Genomic DNA, 12144 nt, shown 5'->3' on the forward strand with positions numbered 1-12144 from the left:
TTGGAAGTAAAGCAGGCTGCAGGTGGAGCCAATTTAACACCTTCGGTGCTCAGGACGGCACCCGGCCATCCGACGTCACAGTGGGTGTGTGCTAAGGATGGCGGGGGGCATCCGAATCCCGCCCACTTGTTAATTCTCCCGATATGTAATGGAACTCTTAATACGGCGGAAGGGATATCTGTCACGTTTTGTGATGGAGTAACCCATCAGCCAAACTCTTAATCAGGCCCTTAGAGTAGTGTGTGTGTGTCCAAGGCTTGTCTTTCATTTAAGCAGCTTTCTCCCTATTCGCTTAGAAGGTCTGTCCTTGGGGTCATTAGGAGTTCTTGCAAGTCTGTCAGGTTCCTTATGTACCATGGTCTGTTATCAGGGCTGTGCTCTCCATAGCAGACTGGTAGGGTTGGTCTGTTGCTGCTGGGAGTTCTGAGAACATGTGTCTTTGCTTGGTTCTCGAATAGGTCATTAATCGCAGTTCTTTTAGAGTCAATAATTTTTATTATGCGGGAAAGCATCTTAGTACACAGCCCAGCTGCCTACATCAACTTGCCGGCAAGGCGTACTCTCACAGCAATAACACAGCGCCTGGACCTACACCCCGGAGGGCGACCCAGCGTAGAGGAAGAAGCTCGAAGAGCAGCCCCGTCTGAGCTATAACCACCGCTTTTGTAAGAGCACAAACAAGTGAAACAAAGACCCCTCAACACCCTCCCCCCTGACCATCCCCCTCCCTTCCCACCCCGCTCCGCATCAGTTTCTACCTTCACTCTCCAGGATCCGCCAGATCTACCAAGCATCACTCAAACAGCAGACATAACCCCCTTAGGCTCTAAAGGAATGAGTTGCAGGGTATGAAAATACTACGGGCATGTCACTTCTCAAAGGTCTTTAGAAAGGAATTGTAAGAATGGACCCCAGAGCTTCGCATATTCAGAGGCCTTCCCATCCATGCACAGCGAAAGCCATTCCAGGGCTAGAATGAGCCAAAGCCTTTGAATCCAATCTCGGGGATCGGGTAAGGCCGGGGAACCTCATTGCGCCAATAGAACCTGCCTTGCAGCCAGCAAAGCCAAAGCAAATTGTCGACCCCTCAGCGAGCGCAAGGGAAGGAACTTGGGGGGGGGGAAGCCCCAACAGCACATGCTCAGGCATCCGGGGGAATGTAATCTGAAACGCTTCATCTGACTCATCCAATACCATTTTCCAATACCGCCCCAACTTCGGGCAATGCCACAGCAAGTGCACCATTGTCCCTGAAAGGCCACACCTCCGCCAGCAGAGGCCTGACTTCGTAACATCCCATGCCTTGACGCGCGCCGGGGTATAGTACCAACAGGCCCCCACTTTGTAGGCCGACTCAGTACCTGCTGTGTTAGAAGCCGTGTGATGTGTGCGATAGAAAACGTGCTCCCACTCCTTTCTCGTCAAGGGACGCCCAGCGGACTTGCTCCTTCGTACGCTGTTTCTTAGGATGGCGCAGAATCATCGCATATAGCTTCGAAATATTCCTGCGGTCGTCTTTCTTGCAGACTAACCCTTTATCAAACGCTGTCAAGGGCCTAGACATAGAGGCAACATTGGCTGGTTGGGTCACCCAATGTGCCACCTGCGAATAGCGGAAAGCATCAGCCCCCGGGAGCTGGAAGTATTCTGTACATAACCGGGCAAACGGAATCAGGCCCACCCTCTTACAGCCTTCCTCTTGCCAGCGATGGAAGACTGGAAACGTGCATCCCGGCGGAGAGTCCGGGTTATCAACGATAGGGGTCATTGGAGAGGGGAAAGTAGTCCACCCCCTGCGCCGCGCCAATTGGTCCCATGCCTTTAGGGTCGGGAAAGTCACCGGGGAAGAATAAAGACCCCATGCCCTACGCTTGTGCCGCAACCACATCTCCCGCCATATGTTACAACCTGCCACCGTTTGGTCCATAAAGTACCAATGTTTACTAGACAGGGGCCTGTTCCACTCTCCGATGTAACGAAGACAGGACGCTTGAAAGTACGCCGTCAACAAGGGAAAGCCCAGCCCACCCGCAGCCTTCGGGGTAGTAGCTATGGACAACGCCAGCCACGGCCGCTTATTGTTCCATAAAAACCTATTGAGGAGCCCCTGTAGCTTCCGCAGAGTGCCCGGAGGGTGACTCAAAGGTAGCATTTGGAAGAGATACAGTATACATGGGAGTCTAGCCATTTTGACCGCAGCCAGCCGCCCACACCAGGCCAAATTGAGACGGGACCAGTCTGAAAGGGCTTTGGCGACATGTTCAACAAGCGAGCTATAATTAAGGGACACCGTTTTAGCAATAGATGGGGACAGCCGGATATCCAGGTATGGAATATCGGATTGCACCCACTGAAAGGCAAAGTCTTGCCGCAGATCCTGTACGTCTGCATCGGGGACAGAGATGTTAAGAATTTGTGATTTTGAAAAGTTCACTTTAAAGCCCGCTACCTTCTAGAAATCAAGGAGTTCTGTCTACAGACACCGCAGGGAGGAGTGAGGTTGGGTTAATGACAGAATGACGTTGTCCGTGTACAGGCTGATCTTATGGGTATCAGCACCAAATTTGATTCCGGAGATACCGATGTTGGACCGAACGTGCTGTGCGAATGTCTACATATGGAGCACAAAGAGCAACAGGAAAGGGGACATCCCTGTCGCGTTCCCCTAGTAATGGGGCAAAGTGACGATTTACAGTCATTCACTCGCACTGCCGCCTTAGGGGCTGCATAGAGGCACTGAACCCACCGCAGGAAATTATCCCCCACTCCGAATGCCCTCAAAACAGCGAAAATATAATCCCAGTCTACACGGTCAAAGGCCTTCTCCGCATCAATAGAAAGCAAGAAGGCCTGAGTCCGAGAGCGATGAATTAGATCCATGAGGTGGAGCAACCGCTTGGTATTATCCCCCCCTTGCCGAGTTGGGATAAATCCCGCTTGATCCGGTATAATAACTCCTTCCATTAAGGGGGTTAAGTATCGCAGCCAGCGCTCCCGCAAACAGTTTGGCGTCAATATTGAGTAGCGAGATCGTCCTATACGAGCCACAATCTTTAGGGTCCTTCCCAGGTTTAAGAATGACCATAATCGCCGCACATCTTGCTGAAGTTGGTGGATGTCCTCCGCCGTTCCCAGGTCATGCTCATCTAGGGTCGCCACCAGCTCCCCCACTCCGTCGACATCATGCCTCATCTCGCGCAGGTCTGACGCAAGTTGTGAGCGGAGCTCTAAAATGTCCTCCTTAATGGCCGAGAACAATTCTAACATGAAGGCCTTGGTGGACGGCGCCTCACTGTCATCAGGTCGCGGTGATTTGTCAGCAGACTGAGAGGTTGACTGCCCCGCCACCTTCTGAGGTACATCCTTGAGGGGTTTATCTTTCAGATTTCTGGCCGCCGCCACCTCGCCCCTAGAGGGGGCCCGAGCCCCAGTGTACTGAGCTAGGGTAGAGGCGCAGCCAACATTACGGGACCCGGGCGAGAGCCCCGGTGCTCGCCCCCAGACGCAGGCTCAGCACCGCAAAGGACCTACAAATCCTCTCACCGCAGGGGGGGGAGGGGAAGCAGGACCACCACTCGCCCAGGGCTTTGATCAATGTCCCAGAGGCCCAGCCATTTTACCAGGTCGCAGTAGTCTATCGCCAGGAGGAGAGGGGCAGCCCTGGAAAGGCAAGTTCAAAAGCCAGTCCCCCCCCTCTGGGGGGGGAGCCGTCCGCTGATGTCCGGGCCGACTCCCAGCGCCGCGAAACTCCCAGGACACCAGGCCCCGTTCAGACATCAAAGTCCCCAGCCACCGAGTCCAAAGGGCAGCCGGGATCGGGGGAGAAAGGCCGCACACGCCCTCAGTGTCGGGCCCCAGCGCCAGCTCCCCCCGCACAGGCCCCACTCCCTCCGCCGGTCTGCGGACTGAGTCCCAGGTCTCCCGAGAGCTGCCCCCTCGCTACTCACCTCTCTCCAATGCGGGCCGGGCCGTGAAGTGCAGGCGGCCTCCGTTCGGGCCCTCGCAGCCGAGCAGCCCCGGACACACCAGCTCCCCCCATTCAGGCTGCAGCGTCTCACAGCAACCAGCACGGCTCCGTGCTCAGCAGCGGCACCTGTCCCTTCTGTCGCCCTCGCTACAGCTCCACCCTCTGCACCGCCTTCACAGAGTCAGCGGCACTCAGCCGCTGAGGCGCCGCTCTGCTAGGCACAGGCCTCTGCTCTCCCCGAGGCTCGCCGGGCCCGGAGTCAGTCACGGCCACAGTGCACGTATCAACCCGATTTCTGCACAAAGCACACAAATAGGGGCCCGATGGCATCAGGACAGCTTGGGGACAGAGGGCCGCACCGTTTCTAGCGTGGATGGGCACTAGGCAAGGCGATAAAGCTAATCGTCAGGCAGCGCTAGAGGGACAAGGAAGCACGTCTTACTCCGCCGCCATCTTGGCTGCGCCCCCCATCGCAGTTCTTATAAACTGCACCAATTGCTGTACTTATTACTGCACCGCGGAGCATGTACGCCCTGTTCGTCTGGCTCACAGCAGACTCCTTTCTCATCACTGAAGGTTTATTCTGGTATTTATAACATGAAACTCGTTAGCGATGTCATAGGCATTAACACCAAGACTTGGCGCTACTTTTCTGAAGAAGAACGTAACCTTCGTGGAGCTCTGCACACTGATCTAGGAGAATGTAATAATTGTTCAGTGCCTGACCTAAGATGTTTGTGCAGCATTGATTGACAATTGTACAACGATTGATGATTCCTTCTGCTTTGGTTTGTTAAAACTTCCAATCAGCTATTAGAGTTGTTTTGTGATCATTTAATGCAGTGAACTCTGATATGATTTCCTTTTTCTTCAAAGCATGTGTTTTTAAAATGTGTGATGGTGGCTTGCTTTGTTTAATTATCGACTGTCTTTAATTCGGTCTCTGTGCGTGATGATAGGTCTGGAAGTCGCCGAGATCTTTTAATTTTAATAAAAGTGTGTGAGCGTGTGTTTGTTTTTAGAGGAGCGTTCAGCCAGCTTTCTTCCTCTATTGGTCTCTCAGTGTGTCGTACACATTTTTGTTCAGCCCACCACAGTTTGACGCACAGTCAACTCAACTTTTAGTGACAGTATTCTGTTCTTGCATAATTTCTCCTTTAAAACACAAAAGTAGTCTTCTTCCACAATCAAAAACACTGGCAAAGCCAAACGTTGGCAGTAAAGCCCAGACTTCTTGGCTTTGCAATGCTTGTTTCACGTTGTAACAGTTTGACATGAAGTGAGCCTGTGTTCCTTTGGCCTTGGTTAAGTCACCTCCCTTTCGAAGCAAGTAATGAATCATGGTCCATTGGTGCTAGTGATGGTTTGCCTTATAACTACTCACCTTCCACTCAGAAGTAGATGGGTGTGGTTTGGTATTTTCTAATTCTGCATTTGAAAAAAGTAACAATGGTGCGTTAGACGTATGAAGATCCTTGCAGCTATGTCAAAACCAAGACTTGGTTGGGCCATACGGTGCACTAGTGTTAATATGCTAATATGATTGTGTTTAATGTTCTGTTTAACATGCAGAAGCTTTGTATACACATATTAAATATTAATATCTAATGCAGTTGCTGTACGAAAGTTAATAAGTAAATGGCACTATTACTTTTTCTTTACCCTACTTTTTAAAGCTACCAGGCATTCCTGCCATCGCACAGACCGACGGGTGGTGTTTGTTATCGTGGCTACTGCTTGACCGGTTTGATTACCATATTGTCTTACTTTTCCGTACATGCTCAATTCTTATCTTTTCAGGATCTTGTCAATATTCATTTTGAGGATTATTGTTCAAATCAAAAACGAGTGTGTCAATTTTCTTATCAAGCCAGTTGGATGCTTTGTTTTTAAGAATGGACCTGGATTCTGGTTCACATGATGGGCAAGCATGTGAAATGATGACATTCTTCAGGTCTGCATGGGTTCTCAGTGCTGACCCGAGGTCATTTGTGGCATAGTATTGAACTTCTCTGTCAAGACTGCAGCTTCCCTGCCTCCTGAGACGTCTTGCACAATCCATAAGAAAATGAGAATCCTTTGAACCTGGACTTTTTTTTAACAGTGTGCCGGGCATCCACTTTCCTATGGAGTTCACCTACATTTAATATGTGTTCCAGTACTATGGTCATTCTCCATTCTATGGCCTTATTATGGCCATTCCTTTGGGAAGAGGTACAACTTACTACCATACTCAGCATCACCATTTTGGGAGAATTTTGTTTTTGTTAAGAGGGCTTTAGGGAACACGCCACAGACAGATATACAGTGTGTGACTGCACCTGCTCTGATGGCTACTTAGGGTGTCCTGTGTGCTACTTAGGGGCACACTAACTGTGTGTCACTTCCAAAGTGCATACAGTTAGTGCACCTCCTTCAGCCAGTGGCCCAACTAAACTTGAGGGTGTCCGCCTGTAAGGTACACGGCACGGAAAGGGGCTCCCTCCGGACTCAACCAGGAGCTCTCAGGCTAGGGTACTGTGCTGAGGGGGCCCCCTGGAGCTCAGGCCCCCTCACCCCCGCACCGTGGGGGCTGCGGAGGCTGTTATGCACTGCCTTCAGCTTGTTTGCCATGGTTTGGTAATATGGCGCTAATTCAGAGGCACAGTAATTTCCTCATTTGCAGGGGACGCGACCACATGCAGATGGACGGAACGCAACTTTGAGATTAGACAGGTGCATCATGTTTAGCCACTAAGTCAGTTTTACTAAAGGGCTTTGCAGACATCTGTGGCCACTCACTCAGTTTTACTGAATGTCTGTGCAAACACCTGTGGCGCCTTTATTAATATGGAAGCTCCACAGGGATGTATGTTCAAAAGCCTATCGTGCCCCAGGACATTTGTGTAATATGCACCCAGATATTCAGCCATCAATTACGGTGTCGAATGAGCAGATGTGCGTAAACCACTGTAGTGAATACTTTTTTACTGACTTGTTCCTGGTTCACTACTTTTAAGATGGAGATAAGGTCCTCAGTAGTCTTACTTGTTTAGGATTCACTCCTTTTATCGCGCTGCAATCTTGAGCAGTCTGTTAAGGATTGCGTACAGGTGGGTCTTCCTTCTCCATTCTTGAGTCCTCAGCAGTTTCTACTTCAGCCTTTCAGCCTCTGTTGATGAGTTTAGAAAAACCTAGGTATGTTTTGTTAATGTGTGGGGCCAAATTTTCATTGTTTCAGCAGATACATCAGAGAGCTTGAAAGATTTAATTATTTTCAATTTGGAGGGCCTTATTCCAGATGTACTTCCTTTTGCTGAAACATGATACTAAGGTAGATTGACCTAATTCCAGACTAATTTTTCCCATGCTTTTTTTGTATAAGACTGAAAGTTTGAGGTGGAGGTATCACTCTTATAATTCACCCTCACCGGTGTGACAGTATAAAAGTTTGGGGTACCCTTCTTCAACTACATCCTGCAACATATTTCCCACTCCTTGTATATGGGCTCTTTAAATCGGAGGCAGGTGATAAGTAAGTCGCAAGAAACGCATCTTGTCACCAGGGGAGCTACCATCTCTGAGCATTTAATCTGTCACTGGCAGCGGGTGCTTCAATACCTCATGTACCACCGTAAGGATCCCTTTACCAGTAGGCCTGCCCAGAGCAGGAACGCTGTTTCACATTGGATTCATCTGCTGCACACATTTTCCTGCATTGGCTGTAAAGTGGGCTGCTACATCGTGTTGGAATCCTTAAAATTGAGTTCTTTTGCACAACATAATGTTGAGTTTAGGTAGAGAAGGGCACTTTTGGATTGTTTTCAATAGGGCACATATGAACTGATGCAAAAGTGGGTAGGATTAGCCCTATCCACCTATTGGTCAGGGTGGGGCCAGAAGTCACCCCCACCCACAGACTAGTGGCAGGCATAAACGTGGCACCCCTGGACACCCTCTTCAGAATACTACTGGACCTATGGGAGACTGGACTTGTGCAAGACAGGAGAAGGACTGCAACTGCCTTTGTGACCTGTGAGGAGAACCCTAAGGGTTGGACCTGTTGCTTCTTGTACCCAGGACAAAGACATGGACTCCAAGTGTCAGTGGGCTAATCGCTTGTTAAGCTACAGTGACATTCAAGCTGAAAGAAGCCCATTTCCTGAGGCAGATCAGCTAAGTAGTTTCAACAGGTCTTGCCCTGGCCCCTAATGGTGGTTTCCGTCAAGTAAGGCCTGACCTCCAAGTCTTGTTCCTGAGATCCTGGAACCATTGACTAGTGTCAGAGTGTACTCCTCCTGCCTAACCCTAAAACCTGGGACTTAAAAAGGTTTTCATAACTTTTTGTGTGGAGAACCGACAGCAGACTGGGACAATGGTGCATTGTGGCTGTGCCAAAGATTCAGGTTGCTCCCTCTCTGAGCAGTCCAACAGCATCAAATCCCTTTCAGCAGGACATTGTAGAGAAGGTATGCGGCATTGTGCGGCCCTGTTAGGCTAAAGCTTTCAGCCTTCCCCCACTGGAGAAATTCACGGTCCAAAAAGTTTACTAAGTCCAATGGTAGAAAACTTCACCTGGCAAAGGCGCCTAAAGTATCCAGACCCTCAGGGCATGAGTTTTGATTTTTTCCCAATCTGAGCTTTTCCTCTAAAAGTAAACAGCTTCAGCGGGACTCAACCGCCAACTATTCGGCCTTGAGGAATCCATCTCTGCCAAAGCCTGCGGCTTTGCCCCACGTAGGATTTTTTTCTTCAGTTTTGGAGACCAAGTTAGAAGTTAAAATTTCCAAACCGGATGAACCTGGTCTCTGTATCCAACCGGGCTCTATCTCAGTCAGCCTTAACTCATGCCTTGGCACCAGTGAAGCGCAGCCAGATGGCCTCAGTTGGCACTAAATGTCTTTTGGCGCTGTGTTTATTTAAAACTTTGACAATTCTTATCTCTGGCTACCCCTAATGGATTTTTGTCATTTTCTTTGTCATTTTTCGCATTAAAATCGTCTCTTATTTTCTAAGTTGGAATGGGATTTTTATTAAGGTGTTTTCGAATTTGTAACAGTTTTGTTACTTTAATATGCTTTACACATTTTCTTAAATTAAGCCTGTCTGCTCTGTACTATACCTGTACCCACACAAAGAGGAAAAGGAGGAAAAAATGGGTGTTCTGTTGGACCCGCATATAAATATATATGCGGATGACATGCATGCGATCATTCCATTCGACAACATTCACAGTGGGGGTAGGGATGCACTCCTGTTTTAACTATTGTGTCAAACTTGTCCAATATTGTTTTTAAATGCGTGCAGTTTGGATTAGTGCCATGCCCATATGGCACCTGAATAAGAGTCCTACTTTAATTGGGGGCAATCTGTGCCCCCAACCAAACGCAGAGCTGAAAGTCGCCGTCCTGGCGGTCAAAATTGATTCAAAAAATGACTCTCTGTACTCCTTATAATCCATGTTTTAACATCATTTGTCTTCAATTTATATTCAATCGTTTTTTAATCCACACGCGGAGTGGTATGCCAATTTTCTCGTTTTCTTATGTCAAAGCTGGGCCATCCGAACCTCTAGCTAAAACATGAATGACGCAAATTCGTCCGAGGCAGTGTTTTGTTTATTAAAACCCAATGCATTTCGGGCCTCTGGTGCCCTTCATCTGGGGTCACTACAATTGACAAGAAATAAGGCTTACATTTAGAAAAAATGTCACCTCTTAAATCAGTGATATTTATTCATGTTTTAGCTAGAGGTTCGGATGGCCCAGCTTTGACATAAGAAAACGAGAAAATTGGCATACCACTCCGCGTGTGGATTAAAAAACGATTGAATATAAATTGAAGACAAATGATGTTAAAACATGGATTATAAGGAGTACAGAGAGTCATTTTTTGAATCAATTTTGACCGCCAGGACGGCGACTTTCAGCTGTGCGTTTGGTTGGGGGCACAGATTGCCCCCAATTAAAGTAGGACTCTTATTCAGGTGCCATATGGGCATGGCACTAATCCAAACTGCACGCATTTAAAAACAATATTGGACAAGTTTGACACAATAGTTAAAACAGGAGTGCATCCCTACCCCCACTGTGAATGTTGTCGTAATAATGCCCTACATTGGGATAGCACCCAACAAGAAATGAAGAAAGACGAAAGAAGGACTAATTAAGCAACTTTCCACACGGCTGGTGAGACATCGTGGTTCGTACATTGAAGACAGTGTTGTAATATTATGAACGATAACCTTCATCAAACACCGGAAGGCATTTTAAGTAGTTTAAAGGTTTACACTAATTAAATTGACTTTTGGATCGTGATGGAATACTTTGTTTATGATGCGGTTGCACTGAAACCCAACTTTTAAACTGCATTATGGGAGTCGGAGTTCTGAGATTGCTAAGCTATTTTTTCAAGTGACTCTGTTGGTGGAAAATTGTCCAATAGGGGCCGATTGCCATGGGTGCATGTGATTAAATAATGGGCTGGAGCAGGGAGGGAACCATCATCTGTTGAACGGAAATGAGGACTGTTGTAGTTTAAACATCGAGGCAGGTACGGAATGATGTTTGTCAAATAATAATAGGGATGTGTTAAGTCTGGCGAGAAAGTGCGTGATGATTTGAAATGTGAGTTTAGTAGTTATTTAGCTGTGGATTAACTGAATGGTTACATGTGAATGTGTGAGTGTGAGGTTGAAATACTTGTGGCTTAGGAGAGACGTTTTTTCACAGCATTAAGGGAAAATGGGTAAAGGAGGAGTTTGGGAGTAAGAGCGCAGGGATAGGAGAAAGTATGAAAGTTAAATGAAAACGGGGCGATGGTTTGAGTAGGTAATCTGGTTGATTAAAACATGTCAGCGCAATCGGTATGCATGAGGCAAGAGAGAAATAATCGAATAAATGGGAGCAATAACCAATGAACCGCATAAGATAATGGCAGAGTATGGACTGAGAATAAGATGTGATAGATGACGGTTTTGAGAGTTGATTGGGAGTGATATCTGAACATTTAGGAATGAGCTACTGAAAGATTTGTTTTGCTGAGGGGTGTGCAATATTGCTATAGAATATAAGGTGGGCAACACAGATAAGTATACATGTAATAAACATTTAGTAAAATTGTAAAGTGTAAATATCACTGATTTAAGAGGTGACATTTTTTCTAAATGTAAGCCTTATTTCTTGTCAATTGTAGTGACCCCAGATGAAGGGCACCACAGGCCCGAAATGCATTGGGTTTTAATAAACAAAACACTGCCTCGGACGAATTTGCGTCATTCATGTTTTAGCTAGAGGTTTGGATGGCCCAGCTTTGACATAAGAAAACGAGAAAATTGGCATACCACTCCGCGTGTGGATTAAAAAACGATTGAATATAAATTGAAGACAAATGATGTTAAAACATGGATTATAATGAGTACAGAGAGTCATTTTTTGAATCAATTTTGACCGCCAGGACGGCGACTTTCAGCTGTGCGTTTGGTTGGGGACACAGATTGCCCCCAATTAAAGTAGGACTATCATTCCATTCGAATCAGACCCTGCTGTCACCAGAGCCAAGTTCAAGACCTGTATGCTGAACATAGTGGAATGGATGGGGTACAATTTCCTCCAGCTGAACTCCAATAAAACGGAGATTGTCCTGTTTGGGAAGGCAGAGGAACTTTGGACGCCAGATTGGTGGCCCACTGAGCTGGGGGAACCCCCTTCCCCTACAAACCAGGTCAGGAATCTGGGAGTTCTGCTGGACAGCAAACTGTTGTCCGAAGATCATGTAAAATCACTTTCGGGCACTTGTTTTGGAATCCTGAAGATGATGAGAACAGTATTTCCTTGGATCCCCCTGGGTGCAAGAAAGTCCCTGATTCAGGCGCTAATTGCATGCAGGTTGGACTATGGCAACGCCCTATTGGTCGTAGCCAGGGAAGAACTGTTCACTATGCTCCAAGTCCTGTACTTTTCTGGGACACTTTAAAAAAGCCTAAAAACCTGGATATTTTAGGGATTTTTACTGCTCCTGGTTCCTGTTAGTGTCATGCCAAGGCGCCAAGAGATCCCCTTGGGGATGATCCGCCGCGCTATACAAGTGCTAAAAAATAAATAAATATAGGGAAAACGCAAGGTTTTGTAAAAACGCCCTCACCCACTAATATTGTCATGCTTCATCATTGGGCTGCTGCAACATCCCTGTGCTGACCA

The 12144-nt window shown here is 47.5% G+C and overlaps 1 protein-coding gene across 3 annotated transcripts in view; it reads left to right on the forward strand.

Annotated features, from left to right (window-relative positions):
• Positions 1-12144, forward strand: part of CD99L2 (CD99 molecule like 2) — a 516478-nt gene that overhangs the window by 425189 nt on the left and 79145 nt on the right. The window lies entirely within an intron of this gene.

Source organism: Lissotriton vulgaris, chromosome 4_1 (assembly GCF_964263255.1).
Source record: "Lissotriton vulgaris chromosome 4_1, aLisVul1.2, whole genome shotgun sequence".
NCBI classification, from domain to species: Eukaryota; Metazoa; Chordata; class Amphibia; order Caudata; family Salamandridae; genus Lissotriton; species Lissotriton vulgaris.